The sequence below is a fragment of the Clytia hemisphaerica genome, unplaced genomic scaffold (assembly GCF_902728285.1).
Source record: "Clytia hemisphaerica strain Z4C2 unplaced genomic scaffold, Clytia hemisphaerica genome assembly, whole genome shotgun sequence".
NCBI lineage: Eukaryota > Metazoa > Cnidaria > Hydrozoa > Leptothecata > Clytiidae > Clytia > Clytia hemisphaerica.
This window is the reverse complement of record NW_027104390.1, coordinates 320,349-332,457: the sequence shown is the minus strand read 5'-3', so window position 1 is coordinate 332,457 and position 12,109 is coordinate 320,349.

Here is a 12,109-nt window from a genome sequence, read left to right as displayed (position 1 = left end):
ACAGATTTACCCTAAAGAACTAGATCTCAAAGTTGAGCACCATGGAAACCATGCATCGTTTTTAGATTTAGATATCACCGTTGAAAACAATATTTTTAGATATAAACTTTTTGATAAGAGAGATGCCTTTCCCTTCTTCATTGTAAGGATGCCACATGCCGACAGTAACATCCCATCGTGCATTTTTTATGGATCCGTCTTTTCAGAAATTTTACGGATAGCACGTAGCACACTCATGTTTGAAGATCTGACTCCTAGAGTCATTGAGCTTTTCATTCGAATGCGAAACCAGGGTGCTTCAAACGCTTTCTTGAAGAAGCAAGTTGTCAAATGTTTTTCCAGGTTTCCTGACTGTTTTATGAAGTATGGGAAAACCGTCGAAGAATTTTTACATATTTTCAAATTGTGAAATTGTTTCTTGTGTATTGTATGTGTGAATGTTTTTTTGTTTTTGTTTTTTTTTTTTTTTTTCTGTCTAAAGAATTAGCATTAGCATCGGAAGTATTCATTTCCTACTTTTCTTTGCCCTGTGCAGTTCTCCCGTCGCGGCACGCCGAACCGGGTTCTCGGCCAACTTACAATTCTATTCTTTTCAGTTTTTGTGTGATTTTTTCTATTTTTATGTAAGATTGTGTTTGTTGTAGTGTCTGTTTGTTGTCTGTTATTTATTTGGAAGCTGGTGGTCAGTTCCCTTTTCTACTATGTTTTCCGAAGGCGACTGAGTGTGGGCCCTTAAACACGTGGAAAGTCACTATGCCAGTCACAAGTCTGGGACTTCGGGTTTTGTTTTGTTTATGTATCCTTTTTTTTTTAATTTATTTGATGTGTTTGCTTTTGTATTTGTCCCCATTTTGTATGTATTTTGATGAACTTACGGAAGTGTGTTTATCAAAAAAGTTTTTTGCAATTCATTGTTTCTCCACTATTACTTTTCTTCTATCTTCATTTGGATTAGGTTTTTCTTTCACATACCACTATTTAAATTCCCTTTAACTTTTTGCTAAATTACCCTCTGTTTCGGAATGATTAAAAAATAAAAAATACCAAAAAAATCGTAAATACACACAATTAACAAAAATATTCTTAACTTTTTTCGTTTTTATCAGTTTGAGTTATTTATATATCAATACTTTTCTTTTTCTAAAATGACAGATATTACATATCTTCACTATATATATATAGTATATATGCTGCTCTGCCACCCAAATCTCCTGAAAGAAGATAGTTGGACAGAAATTCTTTGAATTTCTTCACATATATATATACCATTCGACGCATTTTTCAATCTAGATTCTAAATCACATCAGTCTCAATAGGTAAAAAGTTAGATTTCAAAAGACTTAAACCTTTCCGGACGCATGATTTCACGGCTATATGACGCGAACAAAAATTTGATTTTTGACTGGCTTCACTAAAAATATTGCAATAGAAAGTGATTGATAAAAGATATCATGATAAGTAACACCTCGTTTTTTTCACATGTACAGTAATAGGGGTTTTGAAATACCAAAAAAAAATTTTTAAATATGGCTGACACTTTGTCACGTGACCGAAAAATCAGCAGATTTTTTTTCGGAAAGGCAAAATTTTTGACTTTGAATAAAGAAATAGAGTAATAAAAGGCATTTGCTTTACGCCTTGAACTTTGAATATGATTTAGAGAATTGAATTACTAACCGGGTAAAAAAAATTTCATGTCATAAGCTTTCCAAGAATCTGAGTAAAGTGATTTTTTGTCCAAAATTTTGAGCAATTTTTCCCTTACAGATTTAGCCTGAGTAAATTTACAACAAACATTGAAAATTTATAATTCTAGTTGTAAACAAGATATCGAAAAGCGGTTTTTTGCAGGTTACGGGAAACTTATCTCAAAATCATTATTCAAAACCGTGTTATTGTATTTTGGCGCGAAAACTGTTAAAATCTTTTACAAAGCTATGGGCCACCCGGTGGCCCGTGCGTCATATAGGAACACGATTCATGGGCCACCCGGTGGCCCGTGCGTCCGGAAAGGGTTAAATTTGACATGTGATTTTGGTGATTTTGACTCAAAATGTCAAATTTCAACGTCATCAAAACGAAAAACAATTTACACCATTCGAAAGCTCGTCAAAAACTATACAGTTTAAGACAATTAAACGGGTATATTCGATTTCTCAGCCTTGCTTGAGAAAATTGAGATCGTAATTCCTTATAAAATGAGGCATTTTTTCAAAAATGACGTCATAGAAGAGGCCCCCCTGCGGCACCCCTAATCACGCCATCACGCAAAAAATTTTCTCCATCACGCATCATGAAAATCGCTAAAATTTGTCATCACGCAAAAAATAGCAAAAAATAGCCCAAATCACACATCACGCCTCAAATTTTTGCCCTATCACGCATCACGCCAAAATCTTGATCACGCCATCACTCAAGAAGAAAGTCCCAATCACGCCATCACGCAAACCGCTGGGGGGGGCCTCATAGAAGAGCTACGGACCTCAATAACTTTTCATATTCAACTTTTACTTATTGAGATTGATGTGATTTGAAATACATCAAAAAACCCTTCGAATGGTATATAAAACTTTAAAATTTTGCAACATCAATTTTTCACTTTTGCTTGTGACGTCATCAATTAATAAATTATTCTCGGACACGTCCAGTAAAGATTTTTAAACACGCCGAGTAAATTTTTCTGACTCTCTAAACTATAAAGATTTCAAAATAAGTACTCAATATTTGTCCCTTGAGTTTTCAACTATTCACTTTTTTTGATGTCATCAGCTGCCTGTCTATTATTTTTTTCAGTCCGTGATTCTAAGGCTTAGTAGGTTTTTTCAATTTATCTTCAATTTACTGAAGAAAGCGGGAATTTGATGCATGAGTTAGATTGTGTTCTTGTGAGTGTTCTTGAAAAGCTTTGACTTATGCCAATATCTTACCGTGAGATCAGGTAACTTGCATCATTAAAATACAACTACGCAGCTCCGCTTGCCGCTCTACTCTACCATTTTTGTTTTGATTTAACTTTGTATTTTAATGACCAGCCAGGTCTTTCATTTGAGGGCTAGGCGGCAATCACAAATATCTTCATTTCGCGTCCTCGTTGGATCTAAAAAGTGAGTCGGTCGGTCAGTCGGTTGGTCGTAAAAATTTTAGGGTTTCCATTTTTCCATCCATTTTTGGAGTGCATTTTTGGAGGAAACTGCCAGCCAGCCAGCCAGCACGCAGCAGCCAAAACAACCGCGTGTAATGGGTGGTTTAAAATTATGACCTTTGAACACTGTGACCTCCGACCCCAAAAAGGCGCATGTAATGATAAACAAAGTCAAAATGCTACGAATGCGCTAGAAATTGCTCGCAAAAAATTGGCAGAATAAAGTTTTTGAACAAAGGAAAGGTCATTGACATAAAAAGTCCGACAAATTTACCGACTCACCAACAGTCAGGATTAACCGCCTAAATAGGAACAAATTTTTTGATTTCACAAATATTCTTATCTAGGATATAGGTACTTATCTAGGAATAATTTTTATTCTAAGCTAGGAACATTTTCTTTCTTCTCCAAATTTTTCCTTTCAAAACAAAGTCGCATGTTCAAGTTATGACTAACAGATGTAATAATACAAAGTGGTTTCTTCTTCCAAAAATCAGCACTTTTGGTGGGTGGAAGGGTGGAAAATCTTAGCTTTTGTAAAAAATATCTTAAATAGGAACATTTTAAGGCTCTCTTTCGACACTGTCAAAAAGAAGGTACAAAAAATGGCTGTTTTTGCACCATCTTTACACCCCTGACTAGTTTTGAAAATTACAGACTCATAAATGTCTACTAGGACCTTCAGTGATACCCATGGTTAAGTTAAAAGGTCCGTCTTCGGACCCATGCTGGTCCCGTAACTGTAAAAGGTTTACTTAAAGAGATAAAGCTTTTGAACTGCGGTCCTAAAAAGGACAATGAATTGTCCTAACTGAAAGGATAATGAGTTATCCAAGATCAATAAGTCTTGATAGGGTGCTCCGATCGAGTCAAAATTTGGTACACATCTAGAACATTATCCTACAACAAGATTCCAATTCTAAAATCTTGTAAAAAGGTCCAAAAATGGACAATAAATTGTCCTAAATGTTGTAAGGTATGGGCAATTAATTGTCATGAAAATCAACTTTAAAACAAAAATTCATTCAAGATCCTTACAGATCAGGCTCAAAATACCTCAAACATAAGATAATTAAAATTAAAATCGTTGAACGGCCCCTCTCGTGGACAATCTGTTGTCCTAAAGGCAAATGTATTTTAATTAACCACTTTTTGTGCTTTAATTAACCACTTTTTGTGCTTTAACACTAGGGATTCAACCATTTTTATCTTTTCCAAAATAGTGCCAAAACTATCAGCTTATTTAAGCTAAAATTTTGCACAAAACTGTATGAATGGTTCACAATTAATTTTCAGGTAGCAAATTTTGGTTATTCGGTCCCAAAGAGGACAATAAATTGTCCTTTTTGTAAAATATCACAGTTAAAATTAAGGACAACTTTATTGTCCTTTTTTGGAACCCAAGAGCGTAAAAAGTGGGCCATTTTACTATTAGGAGTTAAAACAACCATTCAGCTTTAGTTTAAACTAGGTTTGGTATAGACTAAGCTTAAATGGCCCTTTTTAGGACAATCTTTTTGTCTGGACAACAAATTAGCCATATTTGGGCCATTTAACCCCCTGGGGTGATTTTAACCATCTTTTACCCTTTCTAATGTTAATATAGAGGTTTTCTGAGATTTTCCCTAATTTTTTTTATGTAATTTGGGCAAGTTATTACAAAAACCTTATTTTAAGCCATTTTTGGCATGGTGCATGATTTGTACCTTCTTGATGACAGTGTCCCTTTACCAAAAAACGGGATTTGATGTGTAAATAGACCATTAATAAGCAGTGGAATCTGCCTGGAAACTTTAAAATGCAATAACTCAATACTGCATTGATGAATCTTTCTGAAATTTGGAACACAGTTAGAAAATACCTAAATGAAAACATAGATAATAATTGATACATGCGACGTTTTTTAGTTTTAGTATAAAATAAAAATTTCTAAAATATTCTAACCTTAGAATAAAAATTATTCCTAGATAAGTACGTCTACCGTGAGATTGGGTAACTTGCATCAGTGGAGGCTAATATCAGTCTGGGAAATCCTCTCAATTGCACGCTTATGTTCTGAGGCCGTAAGCGCGCAATTGCAGGGTTATAAAAATGGCAGAATTTTTAAGCCTGTAATTACACGCTTATCGAAATTGTTCTGAAACGGGCAGTAAGCGTTAAGCAAGATTGACGGGTGACGGCCGGGTGACGGCTTTTGCGGTAAGCGTGCAATTGCACGCTTTAAAATTTCCTATATTTTTGACACGCAATTCCTTCTGAAAGCTCTGTTGAATTTCAAAAGCCTAGGACAGTTTTAGTCAAAATTTATCGTAGAAGAAGATTCCGTAAAAATGGATTGCCCGTTAAACCATGCCTTCGCCCGAATTAGAGAATTCTGAACCCCTTGAAATCCCTAAGCAATTTCAACCAGGGCGGGAGCGGGCGTAAATTGTAACCATGCAATTGCACGCTTACGCCCTCGGAACATAAGCGTGCACAATTGAGAGGATTTTTTTTTTTTTTCTTTTTTTTTTAATATAATGAAAATATATCTTTAAAAGATTAATCCTAGAATAAGATACAAAAAGTATTCTTTTAGGCGAAAAAACAAAAGTGGACAAAAGTACTTCAAAAAGTATTGAAAAAATTGACTTCAAAATACTGTTGGAATAATAAGAAAAAAAAACAAAAAAAAACAAAAACAACAACTCAAATGTAGCTTATAGCTTCAGTTATTTTAATGTCCTGATTTTCAACCATTGTGATGCTGTTCTTTGGAATTCTGCTGCCACGGATGCATAGGACAGTTGACCTTGCCAATGCAAAAGAAATCTTTGTTCTCTGAAAATTTAAAGGAGGAGAAAATTGAGAGGATTTCCCAGACTGAATATGCATAGCCCTCAATCAAATGAATGACCTGGCTGGTCATATTAAAATAAACTACATTCAGCTCCGCTCGCAGCTCTACTCTACCATTTTTGTTTTGATTTAACTTTGTATTTTAATGACCAGACGGGTCATCGCTATGCATGTTAGCCTCCACTGTGCACTGATCTGATGCAAGTTACCCACTCTCACGGTTATATAATGAATTCCATATGTGACTAACGGACATTTCCACTGCTTTAGCAGGCTAGAAGTTAAGCTTGAAATTAGGAATAAAACTTCTTTTGGTGTGGTAACTATCAGTGGGGGTCAAAGTTTCAAGAACCATATAAAACTTTTTCTCTTGACTTTCACTTGGTCAGAAATTGCAATTAATAGGCCCGTGACTAACCTTCACAAAAATTAACATCTAAAATGGGACACTTTTACAAACAGCTGTAAAGTGCTGTTCCTAAAGCTACAGTTTGGGTTTTTTGCCTAAATTCACTAGAGCAAAGGTTGAATTTTATGTTTCAAAATTAATTTTGAAAAAAAAATGTCAAAGTAAGAAAATTTGACAAAAATTGGGCAAAAAATGCTGTGACTAACGGACATTTAAAAACGTGACTAACGGACAAAACGGTTTTTTAATGATTCTGACGAGGCAATCCAACCATTCCTATATTTGGTGCTTTAGGGGTGAAATGTTATATCAGTAGAATGACAAAAGCCTAAAAGAATGGAAGAATTCTCATTTTGCTCTGTGTGGTACCATTCCTGTCAAGTTCATAGATCCCGAAAATTTGAAAATTTTGAAATATAAAGATCTGTTGAGTTTTTATGGGTGTTTTTTGCACTGCATTGTTTCTTTGTTGAATCAGGACAAAGACAGACAAATTGGGTAAGGGTATTTTATTTATTTACTTTGGAAAAGGATTATTCTTCCTATTATGACAACTAGTCCGTTAGTCACGAAAATGTAAAATGCACACACAAAGAAAGGATTGACTATTTAACATATATCTATGGGTAAAATGGGTAAATATAGTCAAAATAGCTTTAATAAGAACAAAATACATGGTTTTTTAAGCGAGTGCCGTCTATTATATTCTCCGAACTCTGAATTTTAAATCTATTTCGTGACTAACGGACAATTGCCATGTTTACTAACAGAAAACAACTTTTAGTGAAAAAATACTTCATTTTTGGTAAGTTTAGCCTCAATTTGTTTGCAATAAGGTGTTGATCGTGTTCAAAAAAGAATGACATAATTCAACTTTTTTAGTGATGATTTTAAAAAGCCTATAAAATGTGATATTTTGTGGCTACAGTTAAAAAAATTAATTCCCACGTCCCAAAATGACAAAAATTTCTTTTGCATTTGAAATGAAATTTCTAGTGATCTTCAGTTGCTAGTAATTAGCCTTTAAAGTGTGTGAAAGATTGTGGCTAATTCTACCAACTAATTTCAAAAAGGTGTAGCAACTTCAATTTAAAAGATCAGTCACCCAAATTTTGCACAGGTTATATTGATTAATAAAGTTTTGAGATAATGTGAAAAAATGAGGGCTATTGATCCTTGAAAGTGAAATAATGTGGTTAATAGACTTAAAATGCACCCAGAGACAAAAGTATTGAATAAAAAAGTATAATCGTGGAATTTGAAATTTTTTTGCTTGAGATGAAACTTATTGAATGGTTTTGTTTTCATTTTCTAAGGATACAGCATCAGAAATGTGAATTTAAGTGGCTAAATACTCCTTGCAATTGTGATGTTTGACTTGAGAAAAAACGTTTCAACAGGCATTTTACGTACTGACTTTATTCACCATGTAAAAAAGCTGTAGTTATGAAATTTTGGGATATTGTGCTAAATATGTGGCTAATTCCATAGAAACACTTTTTGTAATACTTCCTGTATGATTTTGTGTTAAAATGTGTGGTTATTTGCATACTTAGTAACTAGTAGTTTTTCTTCATTTTAAGCCTAATTTATAGATTTTCCCTGTCGTTTATTGCCACAATTAATCACATATCAATTTTAAAGAAAGGCATGCAAGGTATCAAAAGAAAGCCAATGAAATTTTCAAAAGTTTCAACAAGGTTATTTTTTTCACTCACGATGTGAAAAAATGTGGGTAGCCTTTTTAACAATCCGAAAATTTTAGTAAGTCTTTTTAGCCACGTAGAATCACAGGGCAACTATTAGTTGATACTTTTGAATTCAGAAAGTGAAAATTTGATCATCAAGCTATAGTCTCATACAATTCAGGTCTTTGGAATTCTTTTGTGAATGGGTGTGGCTACCATTTAAAATAAGGACCTTTTTTCAAAAAAGTGTGAATATTAGCCGCATGATTTCACAAATTAGTAAGTAAATACTTCAAATATGTTCTATTTTTTACTAATTTTTCAAGAACACCAGATTCATTATTTTCATCACTAGTATTTATTTTCTATATTGTATTTTTAATTATTGAAAAAATATCAATACAGCGAGTTCGAGCCACAATTTTTCACATTTATCACTTGAAATTCTTTCACATAAGTATATCTTAGAAAAATTCAATCTGTGATCTTCAACTTTGAACCAGTTCCAAATGTGGATATTCAATATGTGCTTAATTGAGGCTATCTCAAAAAATGATAGAAAAAGGGTAATATTAGCCTCAAAACTACACATTTTGATAAAAAAGAAATTCCAGTGAATTCCTAGAGTCCTAATCCACAATCCTGTATTTTCCTCTCTCTCATGAAACATTTGCTAAGAAGTTACAAGACATTATCCAAAATCAACAAAAATTGCATTTTTCCAATGTGTCATTCTTTTTTGAACAGAATCTGTTAGAAACCAACCATTTTGAAAAAGTGATCTTATGAAAATTTCATCTCAGGTAAAATGAGTTTCGTGACTAACGGACACTTTTTGATGAGCCTCTTGTGAGCTACCCACTCAACCTTTAGGGCTAAAATTTTGCACTTATTTTATGGTCATAGTACTTCTGTTTTTAAGACAAAAATAAAAGAAACATGCAGCTTCCCTTGGCTTTCATTGGAACTTTTCTTCTTATAAGTGTGACTAACGGACAGTCGAGTAGGCATGCATAACAGCCAGAAAAAAAACAAATAGGAGTTAAGCAAAGCAGATTTTGAATATTGATATGTTTTCTATAATGGTTGTCAGTACTCTATCACAGATTTATGTACTGATACAATCATATTTGGATAAAAAAAGTTTCTGGCAAAGTTCTTGGTTTTTTGAAGCAATTTTGTATTTTTTGGTATTAAAGGCTTCACCCCAGCACAGAAGCGTGAAAAATGGACTTTAAAGAAAAATTTTCTGGATTCTCACACTTCAACATATTTATATTCAAGAGAAAATGAAAACTTATGTTATTTCTGAATTTGAAATTTTGACCTAGATGTTAATTTTCTCATGGAATTCATGATATATATCCTAGATAAGAATATTTGTGAAATCAAAAAATTTGTTCCTATTTAGGCGGTTAGTCCTGACTGACCAACTCAATTCTACTCAATTTTCGAGAGTCGGTTGGGCAACGCGAAACGAAGGTATTTGTGATTGCCGCCTTAGGGGTCGTCGACATTCGACTTTCGAATTTTTTAACGGCATTTGGCCGTTATGGTTCTGACCCCCTCCCCCCCTCTACGTTAACGGCCATCAAATTCTCTAAAGTTAAAAAATTGTCCAAAATCGATGAAACTCTAAATTTTCTCCTTCACTTTCCTTCTCGTTGTTTCGTATCGTCAGCCATCTTTAATATTGCTACGGCTTCGCTCAGTTTACATTTTAAAAATAACGGAGATAATTTCTAAACTTTTTTCCGAAAGTTGCGCGAATTAATTATCTCCGTAATCATAATCAAAAGAATAGCGCATTTCAAAGAAAAAAGACCAACCGTCTGCGAAATTCAAGGGCCGCGCGGACCGTCTAAACAAATGGAGCACGAGACATAAAATTATTCTAAAAAATAGCGAAGTGAATACTTTAGGTATGTGACTTTAGCAGATCTTAGTTGATAAAGGGAGGAAAAGAAATATGGAAAGTAACATTTGTATGGAATAAACGTCTCAAAAATCAATATTTTCAGGTGAAAAGAATTGATATGTGGTGAGTTGACCCCTAAAGAGATTTTCGGCCTTCCCTTAACGGCACATGGTCGACCCCCTCCCCCCCTTAACGGCCAAATGCCGTTAAAAAATTCGAAAGTCGAATGTCGACGGCCCCTTATGCATATGTTATAGCCTCCACTGATGCAAGCAAGTTACCCATAATCGCACGGTACTTTATATATGCTCCTCACATCAAATATACTAATCTATACTAATTCCCAGGCGGGCTGAAAGCTCCTATCCTCTACTCAGCACACTGTATATAGTCAGACAGTTACATCAATATGCCTTCTTACCTGTCTTTAAAAATATAAATAAAAGTAATCACGGAAAAGGACGTGAAAAAAAAAGACATAAGTGTGAGAACAGAGTAATCAAACTCGTTAGAAAAAGTACCATTAGAAGTCATAAAAAATCAACCTGAATAAATGCAATCAAAATCCCAGAGAACTTCATAATTCCCCAAACAACATTATATTACTATGTCAAACTCCCATTACATAAATTTTACAATTACGTCAGAGTAGACTACGCTCGCCACCGAAGAGGTTTATTTGGAAAGGGTAATTACATTTTATTATTCGCTTCTTTTTTAAAGATTGGCCGGGTTGGAAAAGTATGAATTTCTTTGTGCATATTTTACCTATTCCAAATATTTAGGAGGCTGAGTTTTAAACAAATGGTCAAGTTGAAACAAACGATAAATGTATCAAGGTCTGTTTTATTTACCCCCTGGTGACTTAACAAAAGAGACTTAACTCGATGTTACAATCCAATTACTGAAAGTTTGTCTCGGCCTTTTTATAATGAGCGAGACATACGTTCTCTGATTACGCAATTTTCATATTGACATTTTCGAGGCATTTTGATGTAACTGTCAGAAAATCTGCCGTACGTCCGTATACTATCTTTGCTTTCTGATTTGAATGATGGCGCTACTTTTTCTCCCATCAGAATTAGTAAAGGCAAAAAGTAGTTGAGCTCAAGGTCCTCCTGGACTACACACTGTACTGGCCTAAAAAAAGGTAAATAAAATAGCAAAAATAAAAAAATAAAACCTGAAATTTCCACCACTTCCATTTGCTCCTGTTTTCTTTTCATAACCCTACTACCCTATCTTCCATTTGGATTTCTGGTTAACTTAAAAGTAATTAGACTGAGCTAACATTTTATATTAATTTACTTTTGATGGTTTTGATTAATAACCTGTCATCAAAAGTAGATTATAGACTTTTTCTTATCCTGAGACCCTAAGTAGGCGCGTGGCTCACACGAAAAGATTTGTCTTTACAGACAAACATCTGCAAAGTCCGACAGCCCTTCACAGTTTAAGAAACTAGACTAGGACGTAGGTGACTTAAATCCATGATGGGAGAACTTGTTGCACATTTTCAGTGGGGTCGAGCTGTTGTATAAATCACATTACAAGGTATATAATTAGATTATTGAAGTATTCATGATATGCATCACTGCAATGTCTTCTCACATTACATCACGGACCCAATAGCTGATTGGTTGTAAGTGACGTAAAATCAGTCAATACGTCACTTTCAACCAATCAGCTGTTGGGTTCTTGGAAGACATTGCAATGGTGCATATCATGGATAGCAGAAAAGTATCGCCGGTCCTGTGCACAGATATCTAAGCCCGAAGGGCTAGATTTGCAACTTTAAGCTTTCTCCAGCAAAAAAAAGTGAAGCAAAAATTTGACTTTTTAAATTTCGTGCCGATGGATAGGATCTAGCATTTTAATTGTTTTCGGAGCGCGAGATCAAAAAACGTAGACGGCAAACGCTATTTCACATCTCTCAAACTGGTGAAATTGCATATTTTAGTCACGTGACTCTGGTAGGAAATCCTTCCAAAGATGAGCTTCACTTTTTGATAAAAGCCGCAAATCTAGCCCTTCGGGCTTTACAGATATCTGTGGTCCTGTGGTACCTACCAATGAAGTATAAGCCCGAAGGGCTAGAAGTCAATCTCTTTGGT